Source organism: Canis lupus, chromosome 15 (genome assembly GCF_048164855.1).
Source record: "Canis lupus baileyi chromosome 15, mCanLup2.hap1, whole genome shotgun sequence".
NCBI classification, from domain to species: Eukaryota; Metazoa; Chordata; class Mammalia; order Carnivora; family Canidae; genus Canis; species Canis lupus.
Window position 1 is genome coordinate 50,021,690 of NC_132852.1, and position 27,423 is coordinate 50,049,112.

General features: G+C 46.6%; 1 long non-coding RNA gene across 5 annotated transcripts in view; it reads left to right on the forward strand.

Moving 5' to 3' along the window:
• Positions 1-26,024, forward strand: part of LOC140605182 (uncharacterized) — a 65,584-nt gene extending 39,560 nt beyond the window's left edge. For 2 of the 5 annotated variants that reach the window (XR_012007904.1, XR_012007907.1), the window contains exons 2-4: positions 21,799-21,894; positions 22,302-22,373; positions 22,858-26,024. This is a non-coding gene — a long non-coding RNA (uncharacterized lncRNA). Of the gene's footprint in view, positions 1-8,665; positions 8,769-20,362; positions 20,650-21,798; positions 21,895-22,301; positions 22,374-22,857 lie in introns of those variants that run through there. The other 3 variants (XR_012007903.1, XR_012007906.1, XR_012007905.1) reach the window with 3 other exon arrangements.
• Positions 26,025-27,423: the final 1,399 nt, after the last annotated feature.

Here is a 27,423-nt window from a genome sequence, read left to right on the forward strand (position 1 = left end):
CCAGAGACCATTCTTTTTGAGTTCTGAATGAATGAAGTTATCTTTCTCCATTGTCTTTAAGCTAGAAAAATTCTGGGAAGCTATCTGAGTGTGATGGTTAATTTTATGTATCAACTTGACTGGCCTTGGGATGCCAGATTAAGCATTATTTTGGATGTGACTGTGAGGGTGTGTCCAGATGAGATAAGCATTTGAATTCATGGATTCAGTAAATACATTGGGTGATGTCTACCATATTGAGGAAGACAACCTACTGTGGGAAAGTGAAAAGCGGAGGAAGGAGAAATTCACACCTTTTTTCCTGCCTCTCCTCTACGATTCTCTCATGCCCTTGACTGGGATTTATACTATTGGATCCCCCTGGTTTTTAGGCCTTTGAACTCAGTAATTTATACCACAATCTTTCTTGGGTTTCTGGCTTGCAGATGGCAGGACTTCTTAGCTGCCATAATTGTGAGCATGTGTCTGTGGTTCTGTTTCTTTGGAGGATCCTGACTGATACACTCAAGGCTGGAAAACCCTCTACAAATTGGATTGGGAATTCCAGATTATGGGGCTATGTTTTAGGGACTCAGAACACAGACTCCTTATAGACGTACAAGAAGGCTGGGCTCCCCATGTTCTGCTGGGTTCTGCTTTGAGACTTGCCCAAGACAGTCCTACTTCTTTCCTTTATGGAGCCTTCGGGAACCCTGCCAGGAATATTAATGACTCTTACCTTGGGGAAAAACAGGATTTTGTACAACCACTCTCTCTAATCCTAGGAGGCTTTATCCTATAACCCAGGGGACATACTTAGGATAGATATACTGAAAAAAAAAAAATCTAGTCAAGGGTATAAAAATGAGCTCCCCTAGCCAATGAGTATTTTGTTTTTATCCATTCGATACATTTATCCAACACCAACTCCTAAGTTCTTTGGAGAGATGGAAATAGCATTCCTGCCCACAAGGAATGTATAATCTATTTAAGAACATAAGGCACAGGACCAAGATAGACAAAACTTTGGTTTAGACTTAGCAGATCTGGGTCCAAGGCACAGCTTCAACACTGCTTACTAGCTGAGCAACCTTGGGTAAACCTTGTAAGTTCTGAGTGTCAGGTTCCTCACTGATTCATTCACTAAGTATTTTGAGCCACTGCTATGTGCTAGGCACTGTGTTAGAAGCTAGAGCTGTGTCTTTGAAACTGATGTGCACATACCCTGCCCTCAAAAAGTTGTAAATCTCCAAATATTTGTAAGCTAAACTTACAGTGAAAGATGTTCAGAGGGTGGTGGGAGCACCTTGGAGGGGTTTAGCTCTAGTTATCTCTAGTTGTCTTGCTCCCTCCCAACTTAGAGCCTTCTATGATGTGGTTCCTGGGTCTGGAATATTCTCCAAACCCAGTCACTCTAATTGGCTTCTATTTATCCTTCAGATTCTTTGAAGATTTTTCTGACCACAGCTCTGATAGCTCTGGTCACAGTTTGTAATTACACATAATATTCTGAGATGAGGGAATAAATGATGATAAGCCAAGCCTGTGGGACGAACGTGGTCTGGTAAAGGAGAGCTGGGGTGGGGTGATGCTCTGGGAGGAGGAAAGGCATGGTGGGAAGGGATGGCATTTTTTTTTCTGAGAAAGTAGAGGTGGGAGTGGAGACCTCTTGGCAGGGGATATTAAGAAATTAGCCCGCTTGGGGTACCTGGGTGGTGGCTTAGTCACTTAAGCGGCTGACTCTTGATCTCAGCTCAGGTCTTGATCTCAGGGCTCTGAATCTAAGCCTTGCATGGGCTCCATCCTGGGTGTGGAGACTACTTAAAAAGGAAGAAGAAGAAGGAAGGAAGGAAGGAAGGAGGAGGAGGAGGAGGAGGAGGAGGAGGAGGAGGAGGAGGAGGAATTAAAAGGGACCAGATCACGAAGCCATGTAGTGGGATCAGAACTTTATCTTGAGAGCAATGAGAAGCCATTGTGGGTTTCCAGGTAGGGGATCCCATGACCTGACTGGTCTCTTTCAACTAGCACATGGCAAACAGGTTGGAGAGGGTAGAAGAAAGACCAGAGTGAAGGAGACCAGCTAAGAGACTCTCTGTGATTGGGGCCCTCCTTAGGCAGCCCCGACATGATTTTTCCCAGGGCTGCTTGGGTCTCTGAAGAGCGGATCCTGACAGGTGCCCTGTGTTCCTCTCACTTTGCAGGCAGACCTGCATTTCTGCCTGGGTGTTCTCTTGAGTTCAGTACTTATTTCAGTCAAGGCCAAGTGTTCTGGGGAGGAAACCAGTCAGCCTGTGTTCATGTATTTATGCATCTTCTATCAGGTGCTAGGCACCGAGTGAAAATCCAGAAAACAGGCAGGTCAGGAAAATGTCTACACTCTAGGACCCTATCTCTCTGGCCCTGCGTTCAATGGCTGCTTGAGAAAGGCAGAGATTTGGGATGGTTGGAGCTGGCGTGGACATTTTCAAGCCTGCTGGCATATCTTGTCTTGATTGTCATCATCTGAGCCATGTCTCCACATGCACAGATGCCTGGGCTTTTTTTTTCTCCCTCGGTGGGTGACAGGCACATCTTGGCCAGGGGAGCTCAGACTCCTCAATTTCTTTTCCTGCGGAGGCTGCAGTTCCCACGGCGGCCACGATAGGGCGCCTGGGGGAAAATGCAGGGGGCCAGCCAGGCTTCCTGGGCCTCCGAGGATCAGATGGGCCCGAGCCTCCTCTGCCAGCGCCTGGGCCTGCTTGGCTAGGGGGGCTGTGGGGATGGGGCAGGAGTGCAGGACCCAGGCGGGGTGGTTGGGCATTGGTGGGCTGGGAGCTGCAGGTGCCAGGCGGCCCCACAGTGGACGGCTGGAGTTCCTGGGCAGTGAGGCTGTGGGGTGGGAGGCACTAGGGAGGCTCCTGGAAACAGTTATTTACAAAAGGATGTCCTTTGTCCTTGGGGCCTCCCATTTCCAAGCTGCTGCTGCTTCTTCTTTTTTTTTTTTAAATTTTTTTTTATTGGAGTTCAATTTGCCAACATATAGCATAACACCCAGTGCTCATCCCACCAAGTGCCCTCCTCATTCTAGATTCTTTAACTAGTCCTCAAAATGCATGCACCACGGGGCATCTTCCTTCCTGCTCCCATATCCCTAGAGATTTCCTATTTATGGAAAATACAAAGGCAGGGAACTGAACAGGTGTCTTCAATTCACACATTTGGGGAAGAAAATGTTTTTAAACCAATTAACTATAATCTGTTTAATTAGACCTCAAATCCTTACAGCCATCCCCCAAACTGATCTTCATTGGACCACGCCACATAGGACTCCTACAGGATCCAAGCCCCCCGAAGCTTGACCTCCCCCTCCTTTGCTTCCCAAGCCTCCAAACCCTGGGAACTACAGTCCCTTCTCTTACCCCCCTCTCCCACCCCCCAACCCCCCCAATAAACCTGCCCAGAGTCTCCAGGGACCAGCGGTATCTTTGCTGGGATCACCTGCAGGAATCATGCTAGCCAGGTGCTCCCTGAACACAGAGCTCCATCCATTTCCAGTCTAGCTTGATGTGATGGAACCCTAACTCCTCCTCTCGGATGGGGAACAGTAACGATGGTGTTAGGTGATAGGCCGAGGTTTTCCCCGGTGGCTTTGACTGGCACAATGCAGGTGGCCAGATGGGCCACATTTGTCATGTGTCTCTTCATTCCTATCCTCGCCAATACCTGAGGACTGAGGTGGCTGGTGCTGTTCTTAGAACACCAAGCTGACCATGTCCAGGTCCTGGAGTTGTTATTATGGCCAGTTCTAATTAGTTTCAATTAGAAGAAAACCATCCCGTGGACACAGATTTACTTGTGACATTACACATGTTCCCTGGTCTCAAAAGGGATGAGAACAGAGAGCCTGGCTGGTGGACTTCATCCTGATTCCTAGAAAAACCTCCCTGGAGAGTATGTCCTTTGGGGATCATTTTCCATAGTCTGGATGGTGCTCCACAGCAGAGTGCGAATGTGGGCTGTGGGAACGGTGGAGAGCTAAATACTTTGACCCAGTTGTTCTGACCTCCTGCCCCCCCCAATCCAGGGGTTGTAAACTGGAAGCCAGGATGCTGAACCCGGTCTTCACGTGTGTTTTGTTTGACCAGCACATTTAAAAAATTTTTATTTATTTATTTATTTGAGACAGAGAGAGAGCACACGTGTGCACAAATAGGTGGAGGGGCAGAGGGAGAGGGAGAAGCAGACTCTCCGCTGAGCAGGGAGCCGGATATGGGGTTTGATCCAGGACCCTGAGATCATGACCTGAGCCGAAGGCAGCCGCTTAACTGACTGAGCACCCCCCTCCCCCCACCAGGTGCCACAAAGCAGCACAGTTTTTAAACTTGAATTTGAAGGCCTTCAGGTGACACATGTCTCTGGTTAGGGCATGACTCTAATGTTACTTTCTTGGCCCTTGTCATTTGACTTTGTCAGTCCTGTGAGCTCTGCGTCCAGTAGGGACTGTGTGCACCACTAAATCGGCTCACGGCTGACCCTTGTGTGCCCTTTCCGGACACCTTTGAAGACCATGGAAATGATTTCTTCCTGTGGATGGGCCAGCCGTTACCAGAGAGCCAGAGAGCTATCTTTCCTGGCATCCAGGGCTTGCACAGTGTGAGCCCCAACTCCAGGGCACAGTGTGCTGGGAGCCCCAGGGTGGGCAAGGCAACCCTGGCCGTAGGGAGGAGATTATGGAACCCAAAGGCCGAGGCCAGGAAGGTACGGGGAGTGCCAGGGGACCTTCACGGGGGACCCAGAGCCGCTGGGACAGAGGCCTGCTTTGGCCACTGCTATCTGTTCATTTTGTTTCTTTCTAAAATTCTCTCCCCAGAGATGCCACCTTAGCTTCTGTCGGGCCTCAGTTTCCTCAGCAAGGAAGGCTCTGGGGGAGGCTCAGCCAGGAAAAGCAATGCCTCTCCAAATCTCCAAGTAGCCCGTGGTTACCTTCGTAACCTCCGGACTATTTTAATCCTGTAGATGGTGATGATGCATGTGGGGAACACTCCTGTTGTGGACTGAGGCAGTTGAGTGATAATTGCAGAGAAAGAGAGCGGAAGGCTCTTCCCACATGCTGTATTTCTTGCTGTCGCTCCCTATGCTAATGTGAGCCCCAGTGCTGTGTCTGGGGAGCCAAGAGGACAGAGCAGAAAGGGAGCACAGCAGGGGCTGGAGGGAGGAGTGGGTGAGCCCCCGGGGGTCTGGGCCCCGCCCACCCAGGAAGGGAGATGGGATTGCACAGTCCCAGGGTTGCCTGCCTGACTCCCTGGGGATGCCGGCAGGGTGCTTCCCGGGGGGAAGAGGGTGGTTATGCAAATAGCTCTCTGCCCACAAGATGGGGTGCCAGTTTTGCCGGCAGCCTTCTGAAACAAAGCCACGATGGAAAGTTCCTTCTGGTGTCAGCTCAAAATGTATTCTGCTGCAATGTAAGAAGGCTGAAGATAGACCAAATGGAGCAAGTACAAAATTATTTAACCTTTTTAGGTGAATCTGTCCCTCTCTGTGTGATTGCAGTTCATTAAAAATTCATTGTTCTTGAAATATCCACACACACTTGTCTGTAATAATGTGTAGGCCTTAGGTTAGCTTCTTGTCACCGCCTGATAGAGAATTTATTTAATGTTCAAGGAAGGTAGGAGGAGCCTGTGCATGGGGCTGGGAAGCCAGAGGGCCATTTACAGTCTTGTTGGGTTGAGGGGAACACACATGCCATCGTGGCAGGATGCTTCACCTGCAATAGAACGAATGTGAGGAGGTTATGGGTGACGGGTAGACGTGGCCACAGAGCATATGAAGGAGTGGGCAGTATGGGGAGAGGGCTTCCAGAGCGGTGGCGTGGGCTGGGGATTTGGTTCACCCCCAGCAGGCTTATACAAGGTGGGGCTCATAGAGTTTTCCATCAGGATCGCCAGGACAGGCGATGAGTGGGTGGGTGGACAGGCACCGGGATTGGAATCTCCAATGGTGGGCAGAGGACTTCTCATTTTTAACAATCTCCCAGGTATTCTTATGGCCCTGGAGAGTGAGAGTCCCTGAGCTGTAGGGTGCTTGGCGTGGTGCAGTGGGAGAGGCTCGGCCTGGGCTGCATGGAGTACTGGCATGCTATCAGGCACCGTGGTGGCAGGGGGTACTTGTGGAGTCTAGATAGATGCTCTGTCCAATTCAAAAGCTCCCAAGCCCTGGGGTTACAGGGTCCGTTGTGTTCCCCTGGAGGAGGAGAAGTTAGGAGAAGGCCAGGTATCGGGGCCTCAATGCTTATGGGGGAACCCAGGTGTGTGGCAAGGATTAGATGAGCTGGTGGGTGCGAGGAGGCTCAGGCCTCCCTGGGGCAGTCATGAGGTTCGAGGTTCCATCTCCTGAGGGTCTGTGGCTCAAGCATCTCTTTCCTGCCTGGCTCAGGATGGGCTCCTGACTGGTGAGGCTGAGCCTTCAAAGGGAGGCTGCTGGAATGTAGGATGGAGCTGTAGGGCCGGGAGGCCCCAGACACCAGCGGGATGAGGGTGACCTTGGAGCTGAAGACTAGAGGTTTTAAGGAAAAGCTTTGCAGTGGAGCACTTCTCAGGTTCCTGAACGAACCCACAGAACATCCAGGCAGAGTCATAAATATTGTAACTGAAGTAATATTGCTTCGGGATGGAAGGTTCTTCCTTGGGCTTGCTTGAGTGGATAAAAGAGTCTGTAAGCCTTGAGTCTCTGAGCAGCCCCAATGATCCCCAGGAGAACCTTGACGTGGTAAGAGTTGTCGACAGGAACAGGGTCACATCAGACGAAGGGGGTGGCCCAGTAGGCTGCCTCTTCTGATCTTGGTGGGGAAGGCATCTCTCAGTTCTTAGTTCGTTCCTCACCTGCAATCAGGGCTGGCTTTAACGTTTATTTTTGGTAATTTCTACACCCAACGTGAAGCTCAAACTCACGACCCCAAGATCCAGAGTTGCTTGCTCTTCCCACTGAACCAGCTAGGGCTGGCTTTAAGGAAAGATACTTCATTTCAGAGCAACTTATCTGGACCCCTATTGTTTTATAGCAAAATCCAAGGCTTCTTCAAAATGTTCACTTCTTTTGCTTATACTTTGCTCTTCAACCAATCCCCCAGTGAAATCCTATGGCAAGCCTGTCCAGATAGAGGGTATTGGACTCTGAGGATTCCGGTGTAAGGGAGACCAAATCCTCTCTCGCTAAAGGGCAGGACTCGGGTACCTCCAGCCTCTTGCTCGTATTGTCTTCTCAAACAATTCCTGGTGCAGAATAAAGGGTGATTTTCCTGGGACAAAACAAACAATGGCAGAGAAAAGCTCTGTTCTTTTGTATCACTTGCAAAGCATCCCCAAGCGCTGCCCCTCGGGTTAGCTTCTTTCATTGCACCTGGCACAATTTAGCCCGGGTGGATCCCGCCCACCCCACCGCCCCAATCCCCTGAAGCAGAAGCACCCCAGGGAACCAGCAGGACTTTGTATTGGCTCCTTTTGGTGCTTAAAGTCTGATTTGTGGAAACCCATTTTCTTGTGGTGCTGTCTATGAACTTGATTGTTAATGGATTTTGGGGGAAACTTCCCCTAACTCCCACTCTTGTGTAACCTGGAGATCTTGACCTCTAGTGTCTTCTGCTTCCTGGGCATTTGCTATGGGGGAGTTTGGCAGGTCCCACTAAACTGTAAGTCCAGGTTTCTGCTTCTCCTGCTCCCATCCTGTTTCTCAAATCCAAGAGAGCCCCAGTTTCTCTGGAGTGCTGTGCAAAAATAAAAGTGTGCTGATAGGTGGTACTCCTTGGGACTGTTTCTTTGAGCCCTCAGTTCAATCAGTCTGAAACAACCTAACAACCTAAGCCACACACACATACACACACACACACACACACATTTTCACAAGCAGGGAAGGAAGGCTTGAGCAGGCCAGGGAAGGAAGGCTTCTGAGGCTTTGGAGAAGATGATAATACCTGGAGGGTATGACACAGTTGACCCAACTGCCGACTGGAAGGTCATTGGGGCTCAATGAAAACACTGCAGGTCAAACAGTAGCATTTGGTTCCCAGGCTCCTCTGGGAAGACCTGGAAACTGATGATGCCAGCAATTCCTCCACCTAGCCTTCTTTCCAGCAAAACACCTTCAATTACTGTGACCTTTGTGTTACTCTTTATAACAAGATGAGCACCCTTCCTCTCTTAATCTTTTATTCTTCTGCAAGTAGTATCTGCATATATTATCACTGTATAAAGTTCAGAGAACACAGAAATCTATTGTCTTAGTCCAGATTCCCTAGAAAAATGAGCTGGAGGCCAAGCTTCCTGTGCTAATGCTTGAGGGGTGGGGGCAGGAGTCCCAGGGAAAAGAGATTGAGAGAAACCAGGACAGGAAGCCAAGAAAGAGGAAGATAAACACAAGGCAGCCATCACCCAGTTGGCCAAGAAAATAAGAAAACTCTCATGGTTTGGTAATGTGGGATACCATCAAGGAAAAATTGCACCCAAGGGAGCCATATCTTCTCTGGTCCGTCATTGGTTGAAGTTTATACCCAAGCTGTATCACCAGATTGCTTGGCCAGCTGCTGGGAACCCCAGAACCTCTGTGGGCTCAGCTAAGGCCCATGCTTTCCTCCTTGGCAGGAGCCAAAGTCAGACTCTTGCTTGTATGGGCAACTGAACTAATCCTTGTCCCATTCACCTCCCCTCCCCAGAAAGAACTTCTCTGAAGAGCTTGGTATGCATTATTCCAGTCCCTTTCTATGTAGTGTACACATATCTACGTGGGTTTTAAAAAAACACGACCTGGATAATTTGGTATGTATTGTTTTGCAATTTCCTTCTTTTCTCTTAATATACCTTGGAGATTTTCCCATTTGTACCTTCTTTGAAACCCCTGTGTTGCATTGATTAGTATGGATGTGCAATAATTTATGGTCCTTTAGATTTTTCCAACATTGGCTCTTTATAGTCAATATTGCCATGAACATGATTCTTTGTGTTCGTGTAAGATTTTTTCTACAATACCATGAGGTTGTACTTTTGGGTCAAAGCAAACATTTCCCCACGTATTATCTCATTTTATACTCAAAAACCATGAGAGGTAAATGGTAGTAGAGAAAGGTCTTTGGATAGAAGGGGGAAATCCATCTCCTGTATAATATGCTAGTTGAGTTATAATTTGAACAATCTTCTGTTTTCTTCAGATGAGGAAACTAAAGTTACAGAGCTGCTTTGTAACAGAGCAGGGATTTCAGTGGAGGTCACTTGATCTAATACCACATGCTCTTTCCTCTATGTTGGTGTTGCCTCAATGTCTTGCTCATTTGTTTATTAAATTGAGTTTATGAAGCTTCTGAGTGGGCCTCTGTGCCAGAGTTTGAGAGCTAGTTTTTTTTTTTTTAAAGATTTTATTTATTTATTCATGAGAATACAGAGAGGAGAGAGAGAAGCAGAGACACAGGCAGAGGGAGAAGCAGGCTCCATGCAGGGAGCCTGATGTGGGACTCGATCCTGGGTCTCCAGGATTACACCCTGGGCTGAAGGCGTCGCTAAACCGCTGAGCCACCGGGGCTGCCCGAGAGCTAGTTTTAAATGACTACTCTAAAATCAAATAATTCTCATCTTGTCAGAATCCTTGGGTAAGTATCTTATGACTTCATTGATTTAGATCCTAAAAGAATTTAAACATTGAGGCCCCTTAATTCAATGTGTTAGAGCAAGAAGCTAATGAGACCAAGAGATCTTGAACTAGATCCCCAATAAACAGTTGCAAGGACAATTACATTCTGTGGTCACAGGCTGTACAGTGAACCTTGGCTCATTCTTCCTCAAACATTTATCATTGGTCATGAAGAGGAGAGAGCAAGAGAGTGCATAACTCTGCAGAGTGGTTCTCAAGGTATGGTCCATAGTCCAGCGTTTCCTGGAAACATGTTGGAAATGGAAAATCTCTGGTCTCACTGCAGATCTACAGGGTCAGGAGCTCTCGGTGTGGGTTCAGGAAATCTGTGTTTTAACAAGTCCTTCACTGGTTCCAATGTATACTAAAGTCTTCATATCTCTGTTATGAGAAGAAAACAAAAATGAAGATTGAGCTAATGTTGGGTGAGGAGCAGCAGAACCATGTCAGGGCATAACTTTTCCTTGACTATTTGTCCCGTGGGATCTGCGAATCTGGGTCACAGTCTCTCCTACCACAGGTACTATCTCTGCCATGGGTCCAGAGCCACCAGAGGAATACAGCAGGTTAGGGTATGACTTGACAATGATTTCACCATCATGGCTTCACACCTTGGCTGCCTTAACCTCTGAGGCCTTTGCTCTTGACCCTGGAAATCCCCTATCTTCTTGAACATGGGTTAGAGCCCATGGCTGGCCATCCATTTGCTGGTGTTGGCTGCAGTCCATTGGTGGTATAGAATCTTGTCTCTGTTTCCTCTCCTGCTGGGTGTGCTGGGATCTCTGACAGTTATTTCTATATACAAAGGATGACCTTTGCTTTTAAATATTACACTATGGACTATAAATCCATACTCTGCAAACTGATACATTTAAACCAACTGTCATTGCTATGATGTAAGAAAAACTGAATGTAAAAACCGAATTTTGGCCAACATTCCCTGCTGAGGAAAGTCTTCTTTCATCCCACAATTACCTGCACCTGCCCCCAGTAAACTGCTACCATCATCAACCTCAGAAGACATGAGTAGAGATCTCACCCAGCTGACTTCTGGTGTTTACAGTGTGAGGAAGAAAAACTGGTGTCTTAGATATTTTTTTCCCCTTCGGTGTGTCTTATGGATTGAACTTGTAACTCCCGTCAGCTGGCCCAGTTCATATGTTACATCCTAAACCCCAGTACAATGTGGCTGTATTTGCAGATGGGATTTTTACAGAAGCAATCAAGTTAAAGTGAGGTCATTAGGGTGGCCCTAGTGCGATGACTAGTGTCCTTATGAAGGGGAGGGATTTGGACACAGACACATACGCAGGGAGAAGGCTAAGTGAGCATTGAGCAGGGATCAGGGCAATGCTTCCATAAGTCAAGGAACCCCAAGGATTGCCAGCAAACCATCAGCAGGCAGGGGACAGATTCTCCCTCACAGCTCAGAGGACATCACCCCTGCAAACACCTTGCTCTCAGACTCCTAGCCTCCAGAGCTGAGAGACGATGAACTCTCATTGTCTCATTGTGTCCTCCAGTTTCTGGAGCTTCTATGGCAGCCTTGGCAAACTAGTGCAACACGTCTGCCATCTTCACTGCTTCTCCTTGTCCTCCTGCCTCTCCAGTGTCTGCAGGTCTCACATGGGCTCCTGTGAGCAGCTGGCCTCTGACTCGGGGCTCCCTCCTCTCCAGCCGGTTGGGCACATCCACAGGTAGAGTAAGGGTTGCCGAGTGGTTTTCATTTCTGCTAGGGCCCCATTTCTTGCTACTCAAGTATGAGTACTTGAGCATGACCTTCACCGGCTCCCCCTAAGGGTCCCTGTCCCAGGGCCCCCAGACAAGCCCTCAACTTTCTTTGGACACACGTGCTCACTACCCCATGGACATGTGTGCTCACGCCCACCTGCACAGGTCTGCCTTTCTCGCCTGCTGTGCCTCCTTGCCAGATCTTTCTGTAGCACTGCCATCCTGTCACTCACTCAAGGCATTTTCCAGCTTTGCTGTGTTAGGATCACCCTGGGATTTTTCAAGTCTCCCCAATGCACAGGCTGTCTTCCATGGGAGTTAGAGAAGAGTCTCCGGCATGGGTCAGGATCATCAGAACCGTCTAGAGCTCCCAGTGATTGAACAGGGAGCTAAGTTTGGCCGTGAGCTCATCTCCCATACCTCACTAGTGCTTGTGGAAATTGAAGTATGTGCTATTCAGCAAGGTCTCTGTGAGGCCCGAGGTTCTGCATTTCTAGCAAGTTCCCAGGTGGTGCCACTGCTGCTGCTGGTGCGGGCACCACGCTTTGAATAGCAAAGTGCTGCACAACATCTGTCAGTGTGTTTAGACTCCCCTTGGCCCATAAAAAATTTAAGGTGGTTTATGGGAAATACATAGACAAAGATTAGCACTTACTTTTATCTCTCTCATCAGCCTTGCTTTCAAAGGGCTTTGGAAACATCTGAAAGAAACCGGCAAAGATGTGTCTGATGGTGACAACTGTGAGGTTGGGAAAACTAGGGTGAGGACGGTCCACCACGTGGGGCAAGGGGTGAGGACTTTCTGCTCTGCCTACCCCTGGGCAGTTGTAGACAGAGCACCCCTACCCCCAGGATCAGCAAACTCTGGGGGCTGGGTCATGAGGGCCCTTTGGTGCTGTGACCTGAGCTGTGGGGTACTTGAGAGAAAGCTTGAGCTTTATAAAGGACCACTGCTATGGTCTCTTGTTCTCTCTTGTTTGGTCGGGGTGTGCTTTTGGCTTGGGAAAAGTCTGTAATTCTAGAGGCAGTGAAGATTCAAAGCTTGGCTGGCGCTGTCCATCACCTGACTCCTGGGGCTGTCATTAATGGGGGCTATAATGTGGATGGTACCCTCTGGAGTTGTCCAGGCCGAGCCTGTGGCCAGGACTTGTTACTTAGGTTCTTAGAGTTGTGGCTCTCTGATCTATAAAATGTAGGTAATGTTACTTGCCTTCCGGGGCTACAGAGGTGAGGAGATGAGATCAAGCACTTTACAAAGCCTGTAGCACTGAATCCGATGCATACAGAAGTGCTCATTAAATGGGCGCTACTATTATCACCGTAATCATTCCAATCTCTATTTCATTTCCAAGTTTAGGGCAGGGCCTGGATGCCTGCGAGCAGAATGGCTACCTAAGGCTAGCTCTGGGGCTCCAGAGAAAAAAGCAGAGAGGACTTGCAGGCTTCTTGCTCAGCTGGCAAGTGCAAGGGCAGACTAGGGATCGGGCATTTTGTGTAGCTGCTTGTTTGGTTTCCCTTCTACTTGGGGCTGCATGATGACTTCCATGGGCCTCTGAAACTGTTTGGCCTGGCATGGGCTTCCTTCTGCATTAAAACATATTAAAATTGATATTTTATGATCGTGTTGGTATAAAGGTGAAAGTAATCCAGATTGGATTATATTCACTTTTTTCTTCGGATTTTAAAGGAAATTGAAATATTTCCATGGGTCCCTGGCCTATTGAGTATGACTGGGGGCAGGGGACAGGAGGGCCAAGAGCCCCAACACAAGGTATTACTTTACATGCAAAAGATCTTTCTTCCTGAACTAGGCCACAGCTGCCTCTAGAGTAGGGATTTCCCGTTTCTAATTTCCTCATTGCGCTGAGTGCAGGGTTGAACAGTAGGGCCAGTTTGCTTCTTTTACTGCATTGCAACATGAATACGTTTTGTCATTGGCCATCGTTAGGAGATTTCTCCCCAAGCTTTGGGAACCTGCTTCTCTCTGGCTTCCATGGTCACGGCTGTCTCTCCGTGCCTCTCTGTGGCAGAGCTTTGAGACATTGGGCATGTTGGGCTCCTAACACCAATAGAGTCCCATGTTACTGGGCACAGATGAGTGAGACGATGTTGGGGTGCTTGGCTGTGTGTTTTCAAAACTGCAGTTCGCAGTCACATCGTGTAGGCTCCTGCAGCTCCCTGTTGAGGGGGGCAAGCTACTCCCCAGTGCATTCTCTGTGAGCACTGCTGTCACTAATCTACAAGGTGAATTCCCTGCTCACCCCGTGTTAGCTGGAGATGGCCTGGCGAGGATGTGGTCTGGGTGCTGTCACTTGTTACTGCTCTTCTCCTAGACCTGCACAACTGGGGAAAACAGCATAAAACACAGGCAAGATCCAGTGGTATGTGTCAGATCCCAGGGTGACTTTGTCTACCCTGATAATAATATTTAGGGTAAGAGGAATATGATCCTTTGGGGGATGTGTCTCAGGCTGGCCTGATTGGGAAACTGGGTAGCCTGACGGCTGTGAGTCAGTCTGCCTTTAGAGAGGCCCAGCTGAGAGTACATTCACATCGTATGTCAGGCTGACACCAAGGAACTGACAGGACAGTGACAGTCGAGCTAGAGGCAGATTGCAGAGGCTGAACAGTGACATCCTTGAGCAGATAGCAGTATGTTGCTCCTTTTGCATGTGTGTTTTAATATGTAACTTCTTAATCAGCATTTTATTTATAACAAATTGCTTTTTCATTAGTTCTTGATAATCAATTGTGTTATCTCCGAGTTTCTTTTATACAATTTGAGAGCTGCCAAAATACTTAGTCACCATTACCAAGTGTACAGTGGCAGCAAAATGTAAATCCTGGGCTAGATTCTTAGCTGGAGGATGCAAATTCTAGTTGCTAATTAACCCAGACCCTCACAGAAGTCGTTAGGATGTCTCTTGTGGTGCAGAGCAGAGGGAGGGATATAAAAACTAGTATTAGGGCCTGGGAAATAAGGTAAATAGGATATAAAAACTCCACAGATGATTTCAAAGAGGTTATCTTGAGCTGTATTTGAAGCAAAGACCATTTGGGGACTTGCAATGGGGGAAAGATTATTTGGGCCTATTTTTAAAGGTGATTCAAAGTCTCATGAGATCCAGACCAAAGACATAATGACATGAGAACTGGAATGGAAATTGCCCATTAATTTTACAAATATTGTCCGAGTCCTGGCACAGGAGAGGTGGAGGGAACAGTGTTTCTGACCTAGGAAGAAGCAATCTGTAGCTCCAGAGGTGAAGAGACAGTTTGGTTTAGATGGTTGGAGTGATGAACAGCCAGTTCACAAAGGCTCTTAAAAGCTATGGGAGGGAATTATATCATAGGCTTAGGACCATGGGAAGCCTTTGAGAGTTTTAAGCAGCAAAGCGAGAAACATGTGTTGCCTGGCAGCAGGGCTGGTGGTCCAGAGACTGATGGAGGGCATTGTAGCAACCCAGCCCCAATAATTCCACTGCAGAACCAGAACTTCAGAGCCAGCAGGCTAAGCCATGTCCAACAGCGAGGATTGTTGAGAGTGTAGCCTGGGCTTGGTAGAAGTGATGACTTCAGTTGGGAAATATTGAGGGGCCTGTGGGATGTCTCAGTGGCCTCGTGCACATGGGGTAGAGGTAGGAATTTGGAAGTCATGAGTAAATAGATGGTACCTGATGAGGTGTGCACAGGGGTGCAGAGATCATCTGCTGGAAGAGAAGGTGCCCCAAGATGGAACTCCCTGAGGAACAATATCTCAGGAATGGCTGAAGAAGAGGAGCTCTTGAAGAAAAGAGGAAAGTAGAGTCCAAGAGACAAGGGTCAACTAGGGCAACATGGGGTCACAGAAGCCGAGGGAAGTGATGACTTACGGAGCAGGTCATGGGAGTGTCAAATGTTGGAGAGAATTCATGTTGAACTTTAAAGTACCTATCAGGGTGTCTGAGTGGCTCAATCGATTAAGCATCTGACTCTTGATCTTAGGTCTTAATCTCAGGGTCATGAGTTCAGGCCCCATGCTGGGCTCCACACTGGGTTCTTTCTTTAAAAAAAAAAAAAATGAAAGAGCAGAAAGTGTTTGGAGGTGGGTGAGTGGTACCTCAGTCAGAGAGGCAGCCTGGCAGGGGTAGATGACAGAGGCCTTCCAGGGCTTGGTAAAGGGCTTATATTTTACCTTCTGATGCAATGGGAAACCATTAAAGGGATGTGAGCAGGGAAGTGACTTGATCTGATTTATATTCTAAAATGATAGTGTGGCTGATGTACAGAGACTAGATTGCAGTGGGCAGGAGAACAGAGGGGCTGTCGCAGTCATACAGGTGAGGAGGAGAATGAGGGACAGGTGGGCAACTAGATAGAGCTGGTGGGATTTTTCAGATGGATTGGGTTTGAAGGTTGGAGAAAGTGAGGAAACAAAAGTCACTCCTAAGATTTTGGTTTGAGCAATAGGATGGGTGGAAGTACAGTTCACTGTGATACAAAGGCAGGGCAAGGTTTGTTTAGAGAAGATCCAAGGAGTTTGACATGCAAACTAAGGAGACTGTTAGGGAGCCTGGGTGGCTCAGGGGTTGAGCGGCTGCCTTCGGCCCAGGGTGTGATCCTGGAGTCCCGGCATCGAGTCCTGCATCAGGCTCCCTGCATGGAGCCTGCTTCTCCCTCTTCCTGTGTCTCTGCCTCTCTCTCTCTCTCTCTCTCTCTGTGTTTCTCATGAATAAATAAATAAAATCTTTTTTAAAAAAATAAGGAAACTGTTAGGTGATGGATAAGGGCTTAGCCTCCATTATGTTTATCACACAGCTGTTTTAAATAATTGCAAATACCCGAATTATCCAATCAAATAAGATTAAATCAAGTATAGAACCAGTATACGATATTACACAGAATAAATCTGTGAACATGGAAATATGATCACAATACAATAAGTGAAAAAAAATGATGTCAAAATACACAGAGTTTAATACTATTGGATTCTAATTTCACTGTTTCTACCAAAGCATATACTCTATAACAATTTAAGAATAGAAGTGAAATTCTAGAAATAATAGAAGAAAAACGTGGGTGACTATTCTTAGAGCAGTAGAGTAGCGAGATATTGTGTAACATGATGTTAAAACCAGAAACCATGAAGAAAACATGTATATACTCGACTGTAGGAAAAGTTACACTTCTTGTAAGGGGGATACCCATGGACAAAGGCAAAGATAAGAACTGGGAATAATTGTTTGCAATCAGCACAATAGAGTTAATATCTCTATTAGCTGAAGGGATTTTTATAAATTGCTAGCAAAGACAAATAACCTAGCAGAAAGATGGACAATGACAGGAATCAGCAATTTCTGGAAGAAATGATACAGCTAATCAACAGATGAGAAGTACAGCCTCCCTGACTAGGAAAAAAAATGCTAATGGAAATAAAGTGTTCATTTATACCTATCAGATTGGCAGAGAGAGATCGATCATACCATTTTTGAAGAGGACAAGGGAGAGTAAACTGGTGCAATCTTTTTAGAGTATTATTTGGTACCACTGAAATTTGAATGTGCTTATTTTTTGACCAAGTGAATTTACCTTTGATGACTTGGCCTACACGAATGATTAGACAACTATTTGGAGATAAATGCACAAGATGTGCAGAGCTGCACTATTGGTGATAATAAATTCTTTGAAATAAATGTTTCTCAGCAAGGACACGCTTAAATAAATCATGGGCCATGACATGGGATAAAACAATATGCAACTGTTAAAAGGCATGAGGTCAGCCTGTATGTCTTGACTTGAAAAATCGTTCATGGCATTGTTAAGTAAAAGAAGCAAGTTGTAGAACAGTCTGTGTGATCTCTCATTTTGTAATAATAACTAAATAAAATGGGGCAGCTGGGTAGCTCTGTCAGTTGAGTGTCCGACTCTTGATTTCAGCTCAAGTCATGATCTCAGAGTTGAGATTCTTCAGTGTTGTCTTTTCCAGAGGGTGAGAGTTTTTAGGTGCAATTTAAAAATATATATTGTTTATTTTTAACATAGTGGTATGTGTATAAACAACAAAGTAGTATGTACATATAAATACATCCATAGTTGGTGGTAAAAAAATTATATATTGGCATATTGGCAGAAGTGGACTTAACATGATTATAAGGGTAAAAGATATTTCCTCATGTCAGAATCATCTGCCCATGCAGCACCTGGCTGCCTCAGTCAGTAAAACAAGCAACTCTTGATCCTGGTTGAGGTCATGAGTTTGAGCCCCACCTTGTGGGATGGAGTGTACTTAAAAAAATAAAAGTGCAGCTCAAGAAAAAGTCATCTGCCCAGAATTTCCACCATTGTCTTTTCCTATCTTAACATCACAATGTATAATTAGAAAATAAATGATGTCTTACTATTTGATAAGGTGTTAAATATACTTCTGTTACCTCCCACTGCTTTCTGACATGTAGATGGATGTGCCAACAAGTCGCAGAGTCCTTTCTTTCATAATGAAAGCCAATGTCTTCATAAATCTTTGGAAGACACAGAAGTTGCAGAAAGAATAAAACAGTTTTTTTTTTTTTAATTTATGATAGTCACACAGAGAGAGAGAGAGAGACAGAGACACAGGCAGAGGGAGAAGCAGGCTCCATGCACTGGGAGCCTGACGTGGGATTCGATCCCGGGTCCCCAGGATCGTGCCCTGGGCCAAAGGCAGGCACCAAACCGCTGCGCCACCCAGGGATCCCAAAACAGTTTTGATTTATGTAAGATACGCAAAGATAAAACAGCAAAAGATTGAGCGAAGAAAATGCAGCTGTGGACTATACTATCTTACAAGCTCACTATGTAAAAAGACAGTGTGGGTAAAGATTGTACCTGTGTAATTAAGCTATTTGCATCTCCCATAATCCTGTTTTTGCTTGTTCATTTGTGAGACTTCTATTAGAACCTGCTAAAGACTTACAATAATACACATCAAGTTCGTACATGTACATATATATTTTTAAGTACATATGTCTATATACACATGCAAGCTCATTTATTTTTTTTAATAAATTAATTTTTTTTGGTGTTCAATTTACAAACATACAGAATAACACCCAGTGCTCATCCCGTCAAGTGTCCCCCTCAGTGCCCGTCACCCACTCACCCCCACCCCCCGCCCTCCTCCCCTTCCACCACCCCTGGTTCATTTCCCAGAGTTAGGAGTCTTCATGTTCTGTCTCCCTTTCTGATATTTCCTACCCATTTCTTCTCCCTTCCCTTCTATTCCCTTTCACTATTATTTATATTCCCCAAATGAATGAGAACATACACTGTTTATCCTTCTCCGATTGACTTACTTCACTCAGCATAATACCCTCCAGTTCCATCCATGTTGAAGCAAATGGTGGGTATTTGTCGTTCCTAATGGCTGAGGAATATTCCATTGTATACAGAGACCACAGCTTCTTCATCCATTCATCTTTCGATGGACACCGAGGCTCCTTCCACAGTTTGGCTATTGTGGACATTGCTGCTAGAAACATCAGGGTGCAGGTGTCTCGGCGTTTCATTGCATCTGAATCTTTGGGGTAAATCCCCAACAGTGCAATTGCTGGGTCGAAGGGCAGGTCTATTTTTAACTCTTTGAGGAACCTCCACACAGTTTTCCAGAGTGGCTGCACCAGTTCACATTCCCACCAACAGTGTGAGAGGGTTCCCTTTTCTCCACATCCTCTCCAACATTTGTTGTTTCTTGCCTTGTTAATGTTCCCCATTCTCACTGGTGTGAGGTGGTATCTCATTGTGGTTTTGATTTGTATTTCCCTGATGGCCAGTGATGCAGAGCATTTTCTCATGTGCATGTTGGCCATGTCTATGTCTTCCTCTGTGAGATTTCTCTTCATGTCTTTTGCCCATTTCATGATTGGATTGTTTGTTTCTTTGGTGTTGAGTTTAATAAGTTCTTTATAGATCTTGGAAACTATCCCTTTATCTGATATGTCATTTGCAAATATCTTCTCCCATTCTGTAGGTTGTCTTTGAGTTTTGTTGACTGTATCCTTTGCTGTGCAAAAGCTTCTTATCTTGATGAAGTCCCAATAGTTCATTTTTGCTTTTGTTTCTTTATGCAAGCTCATTTAAATCAGCATTGCTGTAATAATGAAACACTCGAATCAACTCACTTACATGTGTATATCTCTGTATCCACACGTCTATATGCAGAGTAGTCTAGGATCTGCATCAAACCACTAACAGCAATTGACCTGGTGTGTATGGGTTTATGGGTTTTATTTATTTAAAATTCTTTTTTTATTTTTTAAGATTTTATTTATTTGAGAGGGAGAGAGAGGGAGTGAGTGAGTGCAAGCAGGGAGAGGGGCAGTGGGAGAGGGAGAAGCAGGCTCTGCATGGAGCCACCGAGACTCAATCCCACAACTCTGAGATCATGACCTGAGTCGAAGTCAGCCTCTCACCTGACGGAGCCACCCAGGCACCCTTAGATTTTATTTTTTAATGCTCATTTTAGGGGTTTAAAATTTTTCTGTAATAAGCATATTTGCTTCTATGATAAGAAAAATTTTATTTTGTGAAAATAAGAAAACAAAAAGGTGACTCTACCCAAGAGATATTTTTGAGCAGTAATAAAAAGGCAGAAGCAGGATGGCTGTGGACGGGATGCAGCAGAGGCAGGGGGAGTACTACATTCCTTGACTGACTTCCAGCGAGGTTGAGGGAAAAGATGAAGCAAAGCTAGAGGTTGATTGATGTAGAGTCAGGGGGAGGTTTGTGCTTCGCCTTCTAAGGTGTCTGTCTGTCTCTGTCAAACATTAGCACACAGGCTGTGTTTTCCTGAAAGCAGTCTTATTTTTGTCTTCCACTGTTCTCTCTCTTTTTTTTAACGTAGGCTCCATGCTCGGTGTGCGGCCCAACAGGGGGCTTGAATTCATGACCCTGAGATGGAGACCTGAGCTGAGATCAGGAGTTGGCCCCTTTACCGACTGAGCCTTGCAGGCAGTCCTTCCACTGTCCCTTTAAATCTGTTTCAGGCACTAGTCATTTCTCTGGTTCCTCTTATGTAAAAGAATGTTCTGATTCATGTTAGTTAATTTAGAACGTCTGCTCCAAGCTAGTAACCAACACTCTGAGCCTGGCTTAACGTCTTCCTCCTCCCCGCAGCTGCGCCCTTGCTGTGATGGCCGGGTGGCTGGCATGGTCCTCCTTTTCTCTCCCCCACCTGACCTTTCACTTCGTGCCCTGACTGCTAATGAGGGAGTCAGGGCTGGAGCCAGGAGGGCCAGACGTGAGATGGCTTTGCCCCCGGTGGGTCAGCAGGTGTGAGTAGTAGACACTCACTGGGCATTTCCATGGGTTCCTTGAAAGCTCACCTGGTAGGGCCTTCCAGTGGCAACCCTTTTGCTGGCCTTGTCCACGTGATTCACCCTTGAACCCCACCCGCCCACCTCGGTGCTGCTCAAAAATATCTCTTGGGTAGAAGTCTAGGGCCTTCTTTTCCAGGTAGCCTTTTCCTAAGCTGGGTTCTTAGGTTTGGTCTCCAGGAGTGGGCTTACCCCTTAGATCTGGACTTTTGCCTGCTGCCACGGGCCGGTCTGACTTTCTCCGACATGAGGTAGTTCCCAGTCCCTGCAGCCGCCCCACTCCGGGGGGCACGCACATTAATTTTCCCAAGTGGTTCTATTAAACCTTTCTCAGTAGGCTAGAAGCAAAGGCAGGCCATGGCCTTCATCCTTCTCTCCCTGGGGGATGAGACCCACAGCTTTCTACTGGCTCTACTCTCAAATCCTTGCAATCCCCACCCCTCTGACTCTTCTTATCCTCCATGTGAGTGAGGGAATTTAAAAGTCAAAATACCAGTTTTTGGTTAATCCTGCTTTGAGATTTCCATGCGGTCTGAGGCAGCCTTTGGAATGTAGTCTTCATAATATCTTGGTGCTTTCCTCACAAATTCTAACTTAACACTTTGCTATATATAAATGGTGAAGAGCCAGCACTAAAACAGAGGGAGAAGCTGTAGAAAAGGAGAAAGGCTGGGGCACCCGGGTGGCTCAGCGGTTTAGCATCTGCCTTTGGCCCAGGGTGCGATCCTGGAGTCCCGAGATCGAGTCCCACATTGGGCTCCCTGCATGGAGCCTGCTTCTCCCTCTGCCTGTGTCTCTGCCTCCCTCTCTCTGTGTCTCTCATGAATAAATAGATAAAATCTTAAAAAAAAAAGAAAGAAAAGGAGGAAGGCTGATGGAATCGGGGTCCAAAGTCTTGGTGGGGAATTGGTCTGGGGGGAACAGATAGGAGGAACAGGAGAGAGGGTTCTCCAATTAGGGGAGACCAGCAAGGAATTAACAGAGCTTCCATTCAATGATTTCTAGTTTCTCCATGAAAGAGGAGGCCAGAGGTTTATTGAAAGGTTTAGAGAAGGGGAAAAAATCGTGGTAGAATTGATCTGAATCATTTGTATGATTCCTTCAGGACTTCTGAGGGAATTTCCAGTCCAGCTCAAAGCTGCAGCACCTCCTGCCATGGCTCAGGCTGCTGACAGGGTGGGTGAGGCCCTCCTGCGTCTGGGTAAGTGGAGGTTGACACCCCTGCTGGCACTGTCAGGAAAGGAAAGATGAGAGAGAACATATACCAAAGAGAGTACAAATTCCCAGGACAAAGGAGCACCAGAAAAGCCCAAAGATAGCCAGACTCCCTGGTTCAGGGAGGAAACCTTTCATCTCTGCAAATAGACTCAAAGTTCAGGTTTGAATGTCCCGAGTCACAGAAGCCCCACTACACACTCACCAGCACCCCGCTGAATCCTACCGCGTGAAAGAGGAAGATGATATGAAAGACCAGTCCTGATGTGGTCTGCAATTACTGACGGGGTTCTGGGAACTGGTGGGAGGGAAGAATGAAGTTCTTTGGGCTTATTCAGACTCAGAACCCACAGGCTCAAAACCCTTGATGAAAGTCTCCTGATTTTGTTTCAGGGGAGTGTGTTGATGTCCCGGATCGACAATGAAGCTTTCTGATGTCTCAGACACCTTCATCTCCGCTGAGTGGTAAGGACGATTGGGACTCTGTTAGGTTGGTATCACGTATGAGCAAATGTGGAGCCATGGCTCCTTTCACTGTAGGAGATAAAATTAGAAGAGCGGAAATTAATATTTTGGTGGCAATTCAAGGCTGGGGAAGAGAGAAAAGAAACAGAAAACGAAGCTTGAGAAATTCTCCCAAAGCTCAATGGCTACTCATGATCAAGGGGAATTAATGGAAATTGATGAGCTGCCCTTTTCAGCCGGGGCTCCTGCTCTGCATGTCCTCAAAGATATCACAGGGACAAGCTACTGTGCTTACGTGACAAGCTGGTCTTACTGCTACCGGTTCTCAAAAAGGGCGCTTCAAGTGAGGATGGTCACTTGACCATCATTTGTCCCCAGGGACTTTCGAGAGGTGACGTTGGACTGGTGATTGGGCCACTGCAAAGCCATTTGGATTGTGAAAACAAAGATTAATCTCTAATGAGGAACTTTGCTGTTTCTTCAGACCTCCCTGTCCTGAACTGGTCACATTGGAGAAACGGGGGAGATGGGTCGTTGGCATCGTGGCACTGAAGGTGCGCCTGTGATCTGCACACAGTTGTCTCTAACGGGATCGGAACCTTCAGACGCAACAAAGTGACACGTGTCCTCATGATGAGGGCGACGCCTTACAGGTAGCGGAAACAAAGGAAGGACCCAGATTTCCCCAATAAAGCTCAAAGCTGTTGATTGCAATCCAGTTAAAATCTCCACTGCTAATTATTGCCTGGATTTACTCAGCCGCGAAGCTTCTGATGTCTGCTGGCTCGAGCGTGAGGTACTCCATTTTAATGTTGCAAAACCTCCTAAATAGCCACAAAGGCAACTGTTTATCTCAATCTTCACTTAAAACACCTGCTTACTGATACTTGATTATGTGTTTTGAGGCTTGTGATTGAGCATCTAACACCTGGCTGATTAGGCTGATGTTTGATCATGTCTTGAAATGCAATTTTGCCATTTAGCGTGCACGTCCATGCTGCAAAGCATTGAGTGGATTGCTTGTCCCCAAGCTCTTGTTGTTGTTTTTAAAAAATAACCATTACAGAATAATGGCTTGTTTTCGTTGAAAGGGAAATGAATTTCACAATTCTTACTCTGTGGTGCAGCCCTGTTCTTTAGGACCACGGGTTTCCCAGTGTGGAACAAGGGAGAGCCTACCTCGCACTCCTACCCTAGACCTGCTGCATCAGGACCCCTGGCGGTGAGGCCCAGGGATTGACATTTGGAGCTGAGGAACTGAGCTTTGAGAGAAGGCAACTTTGCATTGGCTCCTGGAGGACCATGGGCAACTTTTCTGGGTAGACTCTTCGGGTTCGTGTCTGCGAAGGCTGTCTGAGGGGAGAGCCCAGGGGTCTTGATTATTCTGGGGAGAGCAGGGAGCAGGAGTGAGCGCTCACATCACTGCCTGCTGGGCCCTGAGCCTCTGCCAGTGGGGCTGAGCGGTTGAGGGGTATATGGCGAAGGCCTTGGAAGGGGGCCTGCTTTCCCTCTCATTTTACGGATGCGAAAGGGGAAAGGATGGACCGAAGGCCATGAAAGATTTGAAGCTTAGGGGTACCTGGGTGGCTCAGTCAACTAAGCATCTGCCTTCACCTCAGGTCATGATCCCAGGATCCTGGGCCCCACATCGGGCTCCCTGCTCAGTGAGGAGTCTGCTTCTCCCTCTCCCTCTGCTCATGCTCTCTCTCCTTTTTGCGCTCTCTCTCTCAAAATCTTAAAAAAAAAAAAAAAAAAAAAAAGAAAAGAAAAAAATTGAAACTAGAACCCATGTTTTAGTCCCTACTTGTCCTTGTTCTCAGGTCACCAAGGTAGGAACTCTTGGCAAGGCCAGGCCCCTCCAGGCCCCCCTCTCCAGCCTCCCAGTTGCACAGTGCCCAGGAAGCTGACCTGCTGGGACTAACTGCAGCCAACGGCTCCCTGCCCCTCCCTGCTCCCTGGCTTCTGGCTGGACTTGGCCATCAGGAAACACTGGCAGGAGATAGGGAGAAGGAGCCTGTTGGGATAGACACTGTGGTCAGCTTACCTGAGGGACCACGTGGCTGCATGAGGGGAACAGTGTGACCAACCATCCTAGTTTCCCTACGGCCGCAGGTTTCCCAGGACATGGGACTTTCAGGGCTAGGACCAGGAGGGTCCAGGCAAAACTCAATGGAGGGGCCCCTTTAGAATGTGCCAAAGGAAACCTCAAGGGAGCTCAAGACAGTGGTTAAGACCCACTGAAGTGTAGTTGCTGTTGGTGTTTTAAAAATAACCACACACGGGTTCCCTGGGTGGCGCAGTGGTTTGGCGCCTGCCTTTGGCCCAGGGCGCAATCCTGGAGACCTGGGATCGAATCCCACGTCGGGCTCCTAGTGCATGGAGCCTGCTTCTCCCTCTACCTGTGTCTCTGCCTCTCTCTCTCTCTCTCTCACTGTGTGCCTATCATAAAAAAAAAAAATAACCACACACTTTATTATGTATTAGATTAGAAAAATGAGACGGTGGGGGATGGGTGAAGTAGGGGATGGGGATTAAGAGTACATTTATCATGAGCACAAAGTGATGTATAGAATTGTCAAGTCACCATATTGTACCCTTGAAACTAATGCTAATGTTAATTATTTCAGAGGTAAAATTAAAACATAATTCTCAAAAATGAGATAATCCCTGATATGAAATTAAAATGTAAGGAGTAAGTAAGGAGTAAGTCTTCCACTCTTGGCCTCTATCAGTTCTCTCTCTCTCTCTTTTAAGATTTTTATTTATTTATTTGAGAGAGTGAGGGTGAGAGAGAGAGCACAAGCAGGAGGAGCAGCAGAGGGTGAGGGAAAAGCAGATCCCCCCACTGAGCAGGGAGCCTGATGCAGGGCCACCCGGGCACCCCTCTATTGGATCTCTCCCTCAGAGGTAAACTGCCCAGTTTCTTTATGTATCCTTCCAAAGACATTTTATGCTCATTTAAGTGTTTAAATACATTATTTAAAACATCCAGTGGGGCAGCCCCGGTGGCCCAGCGGTTTAGCGCCAGCTTCAGCCCAGGGTGTGATCCTGGCGTCCTGGGATCGAGTCCCACGTCGGGCTCCCTGCATGGAGCCTGCTTCTCCTTCTGCCTGTGTCTCTGCCTCTCTCTCTCTCTCTGTCATGAATAAATAAAATTTAAAAAAAAACATCCAGTGCTCCTCCTTTTTTTGTTAGTTAACAGCATATTTCAGATTGCTCATCAGGTAATAAAAAGCTGCCGTATTCTTTTTAGTGGCTGTATAATATTCCTATACCTGGATTTGTCACCGTTTATACATTTAGCAGGCCACCTGTTAATAGACTTTGAATTGGTTTCTAACCCAGTGTCATTACTCATTCTAACAGTGTTGCAAAGCAGATCCCTGAGCATCCGGGTCAAAGAGATTGTGCACTTAAAACCCTGAGAGTCCCTTCTGTAGAGGCTCCAGTTTTATACTTCTGTCAACAGGCCAGAAGAGTGCCTGGGTGCCCACAGCACCGCCAGAAGCACGCTCCCCAATTCAGCGCCGGTCAAGGCTTGGTTAAGCAAATCCTTGTTTTTTGTCAGTAAAGCGGATCCTGTCCCATTTTACTTCCTAACTGGTCTCTTCCGGGCTATCCAGGCAAAGCTCCCCTCTAGCCACAGCCATTTCCTGCCTCCTCTGCTGCTTCTGCTGGGTCAGCTCGTTAGCTTTAATTGTCTTCAAAATCATCTCCAGCTGTGTCATTCTTCTGGACCTGCAGGCTTACGGGAAATGCTGTCAAAACCAAGGGTGTGTCTTCAGGGATAGAGCGAGGTCTGTGCAGCTAGTAGCCAAAGCTGGCAACTGGAGAAGAAATCAGCCTTTTTCTTTCTTTTTTTTTCTTTTCTTTTCTTTTCTTTTCTTTCTTTCTTTCTTTCTTTCTTTCTTTCTTTCTTTCTTTCTTTCTTTCTTTCTTTCTTTCTTTCTTTCTTTCTTTCTTTCTTCCTTCCTTCCTTCCTTCCTTCCTTCCTTCCTTCCTTTCTTTCTTTCTTTCTTTCTTTCTTTTCTTCTTTCTTTTTTTTTTTTTTTTGTCTGAAAATAGGTCAGATCCACAAAGGCACTGAGGAGCTGGAGGCTTCATGCCAGGGCAGTCATACCAGGTTTCAGACTCCACCCTTGTAACGTCCAGAATTTCTTAAGAATGCAAAGGACATCTTTGTGGGCAGTTGGATTTCCTGATCCCAATAACCCCCTTCCCTGAGTCTCAACTCCGCATATTTTGTAGATGCGGGGAAATAGATGTAGAAATAGATCTCTCCAGGTCTCCTCCACCTAGGAGTGCTTTGGAATTGGTTTGTACCAGCATCTGAAAGCTGATTAGGTCTTTAGAAATTTAGTGAGCTGGTTGTTAAATATACCCATTATTAAGATTATATAACTTTGGGCAGCTCCGGTGGCACAGCGGTTTAGCGCCGCTTGCAGCTCAGGGCGTGATCCCGGGGTCCTGGGATCCGGGGTCCTGGGATCAAGTCCCACATCAGGCTCTCTGCATGGAGCCTGCTTCTCCCTCTGCCTGTGTCTCTGCCTCTCTCTCTCTCTCTGTGTCTCTATGAATAAATAAATAAAATCTTTAAAAAAGAATACATTTAAAAAAAAGAATTATATAAATTAAAAAATATCTTTATTACAAATAAAGGTAATAAATACTCAAAACATCACATTTTATTTATGCCTTTGTGTTTTTTATATCAATCATACCTATAGTGTAGAAATACTATGTAATGGTGAGCTACTGGTCATATCTTTTTAAAATTTTTTTTAGATTTTATTTATTTATTTGACAGGGAGAGACAGCACAAGCAGGGAGAGTGGCAGGCAGAGGGGGAGGAGAAGCAGGCTCCCCACTGAGCAGAGACACCCCACCCACCAATATGGGGCTCAATCCCAGGACCCTGGGATCGGGATCATGACCTGAGCCAAAGGCAGATGCTTAACCGACTGAGCCACCACCCAGGTGCCCTTGGCCATCTCTTTTCCACTCAGTGTCTGTGATAACACTTTGGTTGCAAAGGGAGTATTTACACCAA